We start from the raw sequence: 13,083 nt of genomic DNA on the forward strand, positions 1-13,083 counted from the left end.
TTTCAATAACTGGAAACTTCAAGCAATAATCAGCACCAATTAGTAAGAATTACCTGGCATAGAGCGGAATCAAAAGTAACTTCACTCCGAGGACTGGCTGCTAGAGTCCTCATTCGATAGAGAGAGTGCAGGAGAGTGCATATCTCTGTACATTGATGATGCTCGTGGGTAAGATGGAGCACACTTGTCTGGAAATAAGTCTAAGAAATTAACAAATAATTGATAAAGTGAATAAGGGACTTACAGGAACTGTGCACAAATACTGTTCAGCCAGATGTGTAGAGACATGAGAGACATGTATTAGTATGTAGGTATGGACTATTAGTCTGTAGGTATGAGCTGTAAGCGACTAAACTGCAAGTCTTCCAGTACCACCAGTCCCCACCTTACTATGTTGTTATTATGGTGCTCAGCAGGTGTCAAGTCCTGGGAAAAAAGTGTGGGAATTCACCCAGGATTTCTACTCAAGGGCTGGTCCTGGAGGACCCCTGCTACAGTGTTCCTAATGTAAAAAAGGTGCAGGAACTCCGCTCCATGCATTCCTGCAGAGGTACTTCGTCCTACGACATCTTATCCACTATCCAAACGAGATGACTCTGGGACCCCCACGATCAGACATCTTATAAGATGTCTAGGGAGGGGAGTACCTCTTTAAAGGGGTACTCCGCCCCTAGTATCTTATCCCCTATCCAAAGGATAGGGGATAAGATGTCAGATTGCCAGGGTCCCACTGCTGGGGACCCCCGGGATCTCCGCTGCGGCACCCCACTATCATTACTGCACAGAGCACATTCGCTCTGTGCGTAATGACCGGCGATACAGGGGCCGGAGCATCGTTGTGTCATGGCTCTGACCCCTCGTGATGTCACATCCCGCCCCCTTAATGCAAGTCTATGGGAGGGGGCGTGGCGGCCATCACGCCCCCTCCCATAGACTTGCATTAAGGGGGCGGGCCGTGATGTCACGAGGGGGCGGAACTGTGACATAACAATGCTCTGGTCCCTGTATCGCCGTTCATTACGCACAGAGCGAATGTGCTCTGTGCAGTAATGATAGTGGGGTGCCGCAGCGGAGATCCCGGGGGTCCCCAGCAGCGGGACCCTGGTAATCTGACATCTTATCTTATATCCTTTGGATAGGGGATAAGATGTCTAGGGGCGGAGTACCTCTTTAAGCCTTGGTGCTCAGTAGAAGCAAAGCTAGTAATGCAAATATCCAGCTAGAAAAATTATGAATAGGGCACTCACCAATAGGCTTCATGCATCCCTGTGCACTTCCTCAAGCTGACGGTCTAGCGTTAGCTTGAGGAAGTGTGCAGGGATGCATGAAACAGCTGTCCCGAGCACCCCTGCTGTCTGTGACTTTCCCCGCTGTATGCGTTATCAAGTATCCTGTCGCTGAATAAAAAAGTTTCTTTGCTATTGGTGAGTGCTGTAATCCTATTCTTCTATCTGGATATAGACTGTCGGTGAAGGTCTCTCTTTGGTTGTTGTATAGTGTCCATGCAATCATCACATGGTTTAAAGTAAATCTGTACTAGTATGGATCTTATAGTATGGGACTGCGATTTTTTACACTTTTTTTTTCACCTAAGAAAAACCGAATTTTATTATCAACCAGAGTAAAGTCGATGATTTCTCAGGGAAACCAATATTTCCTTGTGTTACTATGGTGATAACATGGTTAACATGTCCTTCTCCTTTGGTCTAGTGGGGCATATTTGTCAGAATTATTTATTGGTAAAAGCATAGTGTGCTCCAGGGTGTAGCTATAGGGGGTGCAGAGGTAGCAGCTGGGCTCCATGCCACTAGACTACAGTATTATTAATGGAATATGGTACAGTATGTGGCACATTTTATATTGAGCACAGAAGCTTAAATGTATATCTCTGCGATGCCCCAGCTCCTCAGATCAGAATGTTTTTATTATGAACTAGCCATATACAATTACCCAAATAATAGAAGCATTTCAATCAGTGGTATAGCTAGTATAGCTGGTGCAAAACTACAACTCCCAGCATGCACACATAGCCTTTAGCTTTAGGCACACTGGTTGGGAAATACTGCTATAGGGACTATAGCATTTGACCCCTTCAGTGACCTAGACCACAAGGAATACTGACATTAACCAATTCAGTGCCCTAGACCACCAGGGATTCTGACATTAACCCCATTCACCCCTCATATTATAGACTACCAAAAATGATTACATTAACTCCCTCACTTTCTTAGACTTGCAGCCATACTGAAACAGTAGAACAGTGGTCTTCAAACTGTGGACCTCCAAAATGTTGCAAAACTACAATTCCCAGCATGCCCAAACAGCTAATGGCAGAGAGGGCCACTGTCAGAGATCACTGCCCTAGATGACTGAGGATCCTAACATTGACTCCTTCACCGTCTAGACCAAGGGATTCTGACATTAACCGCTTCTGTGCCCTAGAGCACCAGGAAATCTAACAGTAACCCCATTCACTTCTCTAGACCACCAGGCATTCTGAGATTAACCCTATTTCAGTGCCCTAGACCACCAGGGATTCTAATTTCAACCCCTTCACTGCCCTAGACCACCAGAGATTATGACATTAATCCCTTTCAGTGCTCCAGACCACCAGGGAGTCTAACACCAACCCCATTCACTGCTCTAGACCACCAGGGATTCTGACATTAAAGGGGTACTCCAAGTTCGGAAGTAAATGTTCCAAATGCTGTTATCACGCTGTGGGAGGTCGACCATGCTCGTCATGGCCACGCCCCCTCAATGCAAGTCAATGGGAGGGGGAGTGACGGCCATCACACCACCTCCCATAGACTTGCATTGAAGGGGCATGACCGTGATGTCACGAGGGGCGAGGTCGACCCCCAGCAGCGCAAAAACAGCATTCGGAACATCTACTTCTGAACGCTGGCCAGTGGAGTGCCCTTTTAAGCCTTAGACACCCGGGCAGAATGACAATAACCTTCACAGTGCAAGATGAGGATGCAGATTATTACTATTTACATGGATGCTATGTGGTCCTGTATATCATTCTTTTTTTATAGCTAATTACTAGAACACTTTTTTAGAAAACAGTGCTTAGGTCCCTAATTGCCCCACTCACTAGCTAGAAAAGGGTTAGAGGAAATATTGCAAGCAAAGCAACACAAAGTTATGAGTGAGCTGTTGCTGGTAGCCATGAAAAGAACCTTCCCCGGGGAGGACAAGCTTTCTTTTGCATTAGGGCTCATGTGCCTTTAGCTATGACCCTGATTCAAGAATAAAAGATCTTGCATCTACCTTATAGAGGGTTCACTACTAAATGTTTAAAGTTTAATGCTAGATATGACACATTTTACAAGGAGCCCTTTAAATATGCGTTTTTCTATTCCCAGCCTAAATCACCATCCGGCAGGTATAAAACAGCTCAGCTGTGTGATTTGCCTGACCCATAAAATTGTCTTTATGGCAGTAGAATTTCCAAGTAACTCCGGAGTATATTTAGTAACATGGTTGTTTAGCCTCTAATTACACCACAACTGTCAAGTTCGCCGCCACCCCAGACACATTCTGATTGCTGTCCCATCATTTTAATGCTAAATAATCAAGCCATATATCTTTTTTATGGGTTTTATGTGGCCCGTGAATATTCTGGGCAGAATTACTTGTAGAATTGGAACAGCTCATGCTTCCATTTATTTCTCATCCCTTGAACTTAAAATTACATTAAGGGAGCCATGGATTGTTAAACAAGTAATGTATTAATAACTTGGCCACCGTGCCACATATTTATACAGATTTTTATAACTGGGCTTTAATATGTTTAATCCCTCTGTGGCACATTCAAAGGATGTACTCGATGATGTGAGCAAAGATGGATCATGCCTTGGAAATTCATATTGTTGTGAACAGACGCTGCAATTTAGAAGTCTACAGACAGTAGTTCCATCATTACACTTGAAAACCTTCTCTTCCCTTGTGTCTACAACCTTTCAGCTAGTTCTCTTTGGCCTGAGTATGACCTACTGTAGTTAAAAGCAAGTTCTTATCAACCTCTTTCTGTATATATTTGCTTACTTTATGATCTTTACATGATTCTGGGGTGGCCATTTTTACTTTTTTATGTGAAATTTTTGATGTCATGTACAGTATATACTCGAGTATAAGCCGAGTTTTCCAGCACAATTTTTTGTGCTGAAAACGCCCCCCTCGGCTTATACTCGAGTGAAAAAAAAAAAAAAAGCTTTAGGCATACCTATGGGGGGGCTGGGTCCCTCCATCTTTGCCCATCTATGCTGCAGGGACCGTCCATCTTCACCAGGAGGCCTGTGTCGCTGCATTGACGACGATGCACAGGGATGCCCGTGGGCAGCAGACATCCATGGCGTCCCTGCACTCTGGCGTCAATGCAGCATCACTTGTCCAAGGCAATCCTGGAGCAGAGTAGAGGGTCTCCTGGTGAAGATGGACGGCCCGGACCGGCTCACCCTCCCCACTGGTATGCGGTCGGTCCATGAAGCTGCTAGGCAACAGGAAAGGAATGAGAGAGCAACAACTGGGGAGGTGAGTAGACAACAAAAGGGGGGTCTGGATGATGACAGGGGGTGATGATGATGGGGGGGTGATGACGGGGATGATGATGACAGGAGGGTCTGGATGATAACAGGGGGTTGACTGGGGGATGATGATGGAGGGATGATGACAGGGGGTGATGATGACGACAGGGAGGGTTTGGATGATGACAGGGGCAGGGGGGAATGATGGATGATGACAGGGTGATGATGTATTTCCCACCCTTGGCTTATACTCGAGTCAATAAGTTTTCCTAGGTTTCTGGGGTGAAATTAGGGGCCACAGCTTATATACAGGTTGGCTTATACTCGAGTATATACAGTAAGTGAATGGCATGAAACTGCCACCATAGCCTATCAGGGATTGGTCTTACCATGCCGAACATGCGCAAACAGAATACACAGGGTGTTTGTCAAAGTGGTTTAACATAGTGCAGAGACGTTGAGGCCTGGGGACACAGCTTACCCTTGGCCACACCTTTCTGACACTGTTAAACACAGAATAAACGTTATTTATTTTTTGGGGAACAAAGACTAAAAAATTAATACCAAAGGTATGCGGTGGCCCAGTACAGGAGTTGCACCCCTGTACCCTTGCTGTCCTGTCTGGCGGACTCTATTGCAGTGTTCACTGAGTTCCCTTTTAATCTGTGTATCATAAATGGTTAACATGTAATGTATGAGAATACCTTTATAATGTTATATACCTTTAAATGTTGTTAACCAAGTCTTGTAACCGGGGAAGGTGTCAGTGACCAGATGACTTGTGGGTGACCTAGAGGACCCCTCCATAGTCTCCCTTATATAAACCCTGGGAGGTGCGCGATAGCTAACCATGCAGCCATGCTTCCACTAAGCAAGTGCCCCACAGGTGAATGTCAAAGCCTGGTAAGCTACACAAGGGGTGAAGTCTAGTCAGTCCTTGTTAAGTCAGTCAAATCTGTCTAAATTCAGCGTGGGTCTGCAGCATTCTGTACAAGTCCACTAAAAGTCCCAGCGAGCCCGCAAGTCTCTCCTTGGGCCTAACTGAGCTGTAAAGACTATTCCATCTGTCTGCCTCGGTAAAGCTGCCATTGTTCCGTAACTTGGCGTCGGAATCATTATTTGCCCCGTGCCTAGCTCAGGATTCAGCAGCCATACCTCGGGTGGTGCAGAGTTTAACCATGCCCTGGCGTCACGAATACAAGGGGTTAATGGCGTCTGCCCCTAGAGTAATAACATCTGCCCTCATCACACCCTTACCAGAGGTATATTTGACATGGGGAGATCAACTTTGGATAGGCTATGAGGGTGGTTTCATTCCATCAATTTATGTGACAGATGCACTTCAAAGATGACCTGTGGTCAGTCTCAAAAATGTTGTATATGTCCTTGTAGCCTTGGGTCTCCTGGTTTCAACAGTATTTTTACTTTCTTGTTATGTCCGCCTGTTCCTGAAATATGGGGAGTTTTATCATTTGGTTAATTGTCAAAAATGTTTCCTGAATAGTCTGTACTAGGCTCAGGGGGTGTCATTGGGAGGCTAGAAATTCATGTTGTGTACAGGTGACTTTCCAACAGGCTTCTCCTTATCAACACAGACAGGATTACAATGAAATGTGACACCAGTATACTAATAAGTTAGGACTAGAATTCATAACAGAGCTCAGCCTCCATCATCCATGCACATTGTCCACCTCTCAAGTCACAGTGCATGCCTAGAAAACACTCCCATAGTAATGAAATTAATATTGTCCCCTCTAGCCTTATGTATATGGGGCTTGCTGTAAAACATATCACTGAGTGCTGTTAAACGCAGCTCAGACAAGATGGCCATCCCCATAATAATGCACAAAAAATATTTAAAAAATCTGAAAAGAGACACAATAGAAAAGAGAACATGTTTTAGTATGTGTCTCCAATCTGTAAAAAAAAATCGAAAGAATACATTTACGTTGGACATCTGGAATTTGGTGCAAGTCCCGGGGTGGGACCCATAGCTATCAGACATTCATAGCATATCCTGTGGATATGTCATAAATGTTAAGATGGGAATAATCCTTTAATTGTCTAAGAAACATTGACAATTGGTAAACCAGGACATGTATGTGAAGTCTTTGAAAGCAGCAGGGTTGAGAACCTGTCAGGCACCTCTGGAGATACTAATATCTAGAGAAACAATAAAATCCGACAGGTAAAGTCCGACCTGTCTGCTTCATAGTTTCCCTTGAGAGTTGATACCTACGAATTTCTGTCAGGCCTTATAGACATTGGGGGAGAGTTATCAGAACCTGTGCAAAGGAAAAGTTGCCCATAGCAACCAATGCAATTGCTTTTCTCATTTTGCAGAGGCCTTGTTAAAAATGAGAGAAGCGATCTGATTGGTTGCTATGGACAACTCGGCAACTTTTCCTCTGGACAGGTTTTGATAAATCTTCTCCATTATATTGTAACAGCTTTAGAGATTTCTAGCTAGTATTTCATCTTATAAAGAAAAAAGGGGGTGTATGTGCAGCTCACAATTATTAATACACACCGAGGTCAAACTAGGGCATGCAACTATACCTTAATTGCTCAAAAAAGGGAAAACCAATGGTAAAAAATTGCCCGGACCTTCTAAGTCAGTAGAAACACCTAGTATATCATCTTATACCTGGTTAAAATACAGGGTGCAGTGGCCTCTGAACCTCAGTAGAGTACTCTTCCCGAGTCACCCCCTCCTATAGCGGTAGGGGTCGGCTTGCTGAATGCAGTTCTCATTGCCAAGGACAAACCTAATTCATTATGAATCACCTCTGTGATTGTTGAAGTTTCCGTCTCGGCACTCTTCAGTGTTTATTTTATAACTGCTCCACTAATTTTAATGAGAGAAATTTGTTTGGATGCATCGTTGATAAATTACATTTAATGCAAGGTGGCATGAATAAGACAGATTACATTAATAAGCAGGCGCTAGGTGTTAAGCAAAGATAGGCCATGTAGACAGAATTGTCTGCATCTAGGAAACTAGACAAGATCGTTAGAACCGAGGGTGACCGCAATGAAAGATATTTATTATTTATATAAGAACCATCATTAAGTTCACCTGACAGATGCCCAATACATTCTGTATGACTAACGTTTAAGACATGATTTTCACACATTCCCATTGGTAGATTTTCCCAGTTATGCATAGACCACTGGTCCTTTTCCTGTCCCAATCTCTCATTATAGAGATAGGCACTAAATGAAGAGTTACAAGCTAGAGAATAATTCTTTATTTATATAGCACACACAGATTCCACAGCACTGTACACTCAAGTTGGCCAGTGTCCTCGTTGGGGCTCACAATCTAAACCAGTATGTTTTGAAGTGTGAGAGGAAACGAGTACCCAGTGAAAACACACAAGGAACATAGAAACTATTTGAAGATGTTGCCCTTCGAGGGATTTTAATCCAGCACCCCAGCGCTGCAAGTCCATAGTGCTAAGCACTGAGCCACCATGCTGTCCATGATAATGACTTTAAGCTAATTTATAGAGTATAGGTGTCTGATGGCGAGGGATGGGGTGGGGGGGGGAGTCTGCTCATTTTGACCCCCACGATCCCCTGAAAAGACTCTAAAAGTATGTTCACACTACGTAATTCCCATGTAATTCCGTGAGCGTAATGTCGCGAATGGAATTACGTGCTGTGAACATAAACATTAGTGTGAATGGGTCCCCGCGAGACCTGTTCACACTGTGGAATTTCAGCGGCGGACAATTCCGCTGCTGAAATTGTTTCGCGCAAAGAAAGGACATGTTCATTCTTTGCTCGGAAGTCCGCGGACACTGCATAGCCGTCAATGGTGACGGCGCAGTGCCGCGCGGTCCTACCGCCGAAGTATTGTGGTGGCGGCCGCCAGAATGGAATCTCCGCTCGTGGAATTCTGCGAGAGAGTGCGCTGTAGACGGCACACACTCCATTCACCTCCAATGGGAGCGTTGATGATACTGAGTACAGCGTTTTGGGCATTTCCAGTGCTTTCTTACAAATAAATGTAACATGTGCTGACTACCGCAACCGGGGACCCATTCTGGAGATCTCTTGATACTTTTATTGGGATCTTGTTGCTGTCCTGGCACTATGAAAGGAAATGATGGCACGTTGCAAGGTTTTGGAATCGTTTCTTAACTGGTTGAAGCCTAACTGCTGGACTGATGATCCTCATTATAAAATGGCAGGATTGCTATTTAAACACTGCAGCCTTTCCATATATTTTATCAGCATTTTTTAAGGCCATCCAGCATCCAGGGAACTACAACAGAGCGCCATTCACTTGAATTTAATTGTATCTCTGTAGTAAAACTCCCACTATCATACACATATGTCCACCCTTACCTGTCTTTGAAGTTAAAGGGGTACTCCGCTGAAAACCATTTTTTTTAAATCAACTGGTGCCAGAAAGTTAAACAGATTTGTAAATTACTTCTATAAAAAAAAATCTTAATTCTTCCAGTACTTATTAGCTGCTGAATACTACAGAGGAAATTATTTTCTTTTTGGAACACAGTGCTCTCTGCTGACATCATTGCCACAGTGCTCTCTGCTGACATCTCTGTTAATTTTAGGAACTGTCCAGGGCAGCATATGTTTTCTATGGGGATTTTCTCCTACTCTGGACAGTTCTTAGCACAGAGCTCTGTGTTCATAAAAGAAAAGAATTCCTCTGTAGTATTCAGCAGCTAATAAGTACTGAAAGGATTAAGATTTTTTTAATAGAAGTAATTTACAAATCTGTTTAACTTTCTGGCACCAGTTGATAAAAAAAAAAAGTTTTCCACCGGAGTACCTCTTTAAGGATTGCAATTTCTCATGATCCAAATTAAAATACAATACTGTGCCATGCTAGCAAAACACTTCAACAGGCTGTAATTCATATCACAACTGCTGGAAGGCCACACGTTGGCATATAGAGTAGCACAAAATCATGTTATTTTTTTCCAAGCTGCCTTTAGTCACCTCCTGACACACATTTAGTGACAGCAAAACCAGGCTGTAAGTGACATCACAACCATTACGTGGCCAATTGTTGACACATATAGTAAATACATCTCACGACAGTATCACAAAATCATGTTGTTTTTCTCTAAGCTAGTTTTTCTCTAAGCTATCGATCAGCAGGTATCGCGGCATATCGCCCAAGTGGGTCATGAACAATTCAGCCCAGCGATCTGCGGCGGATTCCGGGTCAATCGGGTCTCCAGTGACCCGGTGACCTGGAATTACAGGCTGTCTCTGACGGCCCCGAACAGCCATAGCCAGCAGGGGTGAGGTGGCACTGGTGCCACCTCACGATCGCCCTGATTCGTCGGCCGGTTTACCAGCCGACCAATCAGGGCACCTGCTGCGGGTGTCACTCCCGCAACCCGCTCCGCCCCTCTTCCGGAGGACTTGATCGGGTGTGGGAAGAGGACCCCGGGAGCTGAGGACCCCGATCCCCGGCGTCAATGTTGGGATCGGGGCAGCAGGATCGGCGACGGCGAGGGACTGACCTGAAGCGGCATGGATCAGCAATTGGACATGAGTGACAGCCTCCTGCTGTTGCTTAGCAACAGCTCCCAGCATGCAAAAAGGGCATGCTGGGAGCTGTAGTTATGCAACAGCAGGAGGCAGACCACCACAACTCCCAGCATTCCCTTATGGGCATGCTGGGACTTATAGTTTTGTAACAGCTGGAGGCACATTTCCCCCCCCCCCCCCCAATGTGAATGTACAGGTTACACTCACATGGGCGGAGGTTTACAGTAAGTATCCGGCTGCAAGTTTGAGCTGCTGCAAATTTTCTGCCGCAGCTCAAACTGCCAGCGAGAAACTACTGTGAACCCCCGCCCGTGCGACTGTACCCTAAAAACACTACACTACACTACACTAACACGCAATAAAATAAAAAGTAAAAAACACTACATATACACATACCCCCACACAGCCCCCCTCCTCTCCCCAATAAAAATGACAAATGTCTGGTACGCCGCTGTTTCCAAAACGGAGCCTCCAGCTGTTGCAAAACAACTACTCCCAGTATTGCCAGATAGCCACTGACTGTCCAGGCATGCTGGGAGTTTTACAACAGCTGGAGGCGCCCTGTTTGGGAATTACTGGCGTAGAATACCCCTATGTCAACCCCTATGCAAGTCCCTAATTTAGGCCTCAAATGCGTATGGCGCTCTCACTTTGGAGCCCTGTCGTATTTCAAGGCAACAGTTTAGGGTCACATATGGGGTATCGCCGTACTCGGGATAAATTGTGTTATAAATTTTGGGGGGTATTTTCTGCTATTGCCCTTTTTAAAAATGTAAAATTTTTGGGAAACCAAGCATTTTAGGTAAGAAAAAATATATTTTTTTTTACATATGCAAAAGTCGTGAAACACCTGTGGGGTATTAAGGTTCACATTACCCCTTGTTACGTTCCCCGAGGGGTCTTATTTCCAAAATGGTATGCCATGTGGTTTTTTTTTTTTGCTGTTCTGGCACCATAGGGGCTTATTAAATGCGGCATGCCCCCAGAGCAAAATTTGCTTTCAAAAAGCCAAATGTGACTCCTTTTCTTCTGAGACCTGTAGTGCGCCAGCAGAGCACTTTTCAGCCCCATATGGGGTGTTTTCTGAATCGGGAGAAATTAGGCTTCAAATTTTGGGGGGTATTTTCTGCTATTACCCTTTTTAAAATGTAAAATTTTGGGGAAACCAAGCATTTTAGGTAAAAAAAATGTTTTTTTCTTTACATATGCAAAAGTTGTGAATCACCTGTGGGGTATTAAGGTTCATTTTACCCCTTGTTATGTTCTCCGAGGGGTCTAGTTTCCAAAATGGTATGCCATGTGTTTTTATTTTGCTGTTCTGGCACCATAAAGGTTACATGCCCCCCAAAAACCATTTGTCTGTCCTTCTGAGCCCTCTACTGCGCCCGCCGAACACTTTACATAGACATATGAGGTATGTGCTTACTCGAGAGAAATTGGGTAAAAAGTTAAAATTTTCTCCTTTTTAACCCTTGTAAAAATTCAAAAATTGGGTCTACAAGAACATGCGAGTGTAAAAAATGAAGATTTTGAATTTTCTCCTTCGCTTTGCTGCTATTCCTGTGAAACACCTAAAGGGTTCAAACACTTACTGGATGTCATTTTGAATACTTTGGGGGGTGCCGTTTTTATAATGGGGTCATTTGTGGGTATTTCTAATATGAAGACCCTTCAAATCCACTTCAAAACTGAACTGGTTACTGAAAAATAGTGAGTTTGAAAATTTTGTGAAAAATGTAAAAATTGCTGCTGAACTTTGAAGCCCTCTGGTGTCTTCCAAAAGTAAAAACTCATAAATTTTATGATGCAAACATAAAGTAGACATATTGTATATGTGAACCAAAATTTTTTTATTTTGAATATCCATTTTCCTTCCAAGCAGAGAGCTTCAAAGTTAGAAAAATGCAAAATTTTCATTTTTGTCATCAAATTTGGGGATTTTTCACCAAGATAGGATGCAAGTTACCACAAAAATTTACCACTATGTTAAAGTAGAATATGTCACAAAAAAGCAATCTCAGAATCAGAATGATAACTAAAAGCATTCCAGAGTTATTAATGTTTAAAGTGACAGTGGTCAGAATTGCAAAAAATGCTCTGGTCCTTAAGGTGTAAAATGGCCTGGGCCTTAAGGGGTTAAATCAACACTTGCATGAATCTGTCATAGGAATGATAGATCATGTAATACCTGTATGAGCTGTTATCTAATGAGCAGGATGTATCTACAAGCACCTAAAGGAATATACACTGAATAAAGTATTGCTATTTGCACATTCAGAGAATCTGCTCAGAGGGGAAAACTTGCAAATTTGTTCCAATTCCCTCCAACCCAGCTTGTCATTAATATATAGATACCTGGGGTGCTTTAGTGCGATATTGCAAAAAAGGAGAGGATTTCCAATTGAAGGTTTTCAAAATTCCATTCACACACTGAAAACATCTGTGTGGGTTTTAGGGACATGTAGAGGATATTCAGATCAGTGTTTAGAATAGTTTTAAACTTTTAAAATATAATGAGTCTTATTTTTTTTTTTTTTACAATTGATGGCTGGATGTCATTTATTTACTGACCAAGGCCTGAGGCTTCCTGCTGGGAGAGAGGCAGAGAGCTGCTTTATAAGGATCCTGTACTCAGACACATCACACAAGAATAAAACCACTATTATTATTATACTGTTACTTGTAGGGGTGACTAGGGCCATATTACAATTCATAGGACCTAATACTAAAATATTCAGGCTGTATTGGACATCTGCTAATGTCATTGGTCCTGTGATCAGATGGTATTGTTAAGGATGGGTCAATGTGCGGCCTTAATCTGTGAGTGACTACCGCTGTACTATTTTGCAGAGCGTCGACGTAAGAAAATTCACACCATGCCAGGTTGGTATGAGTTCCCTCCTCGGTACTCCAGGGAGTTCTTATTTATTACAGGAAGTAAATTTGGTTTTTACATTTGGAAAAGGAGGGTTAGTTATGACATCACAATTAGCATGTTACATTTTGATTGGCT

General features: G+C 43.4%; 1 protein-coding gene and 1 long non-coding RNA gene across 2 annotated transcripts in view; one reads left to right on the forward strand and one right to left on the reverse strand.

The window, feature by feature from the left end:
* PTPRN2 (protein tyrosine phosphatase receptor type N2) overlaps positions 1–13,083 on the forward strand; it is a 1,048,643-nt gene that overhangs the window by 830,675 nt on the left and 204,885 nt on the right. The gene's annotated exons all lie outside the window — the stretch shown is intronic.
* The window catches only part of LOC130273183 (uncharacterized), a 205,036-nt gene that overhangs the window by 107,654 nt on the left and 84,299 nt on the right, over positions 1–13,083 (reverse strand). The window contains exon 3 of the long non-coding RNA XR_008843899.1: positions 54–200. This is a non-coding gene — a long non-coding RNA (uncharacterized LOC130273183). The remainder of the gene's footprint in view (positions 1–53; positions 201–13,083) is intronic.

Source organism: Hyla sarda, chromosome 5 (assembly GCF_029499605.1).
Source record: "Hyla sarda isolate aHylSar1 chromosome 5, aHylSar1.hap1, whole genome shotgun sequence".
NCBI classification, from domain to species: Eukaryota; Metazoa; Chordata; class Amphibia; order Anura; family Hylidae; genus Hyla; species Hyla sarda.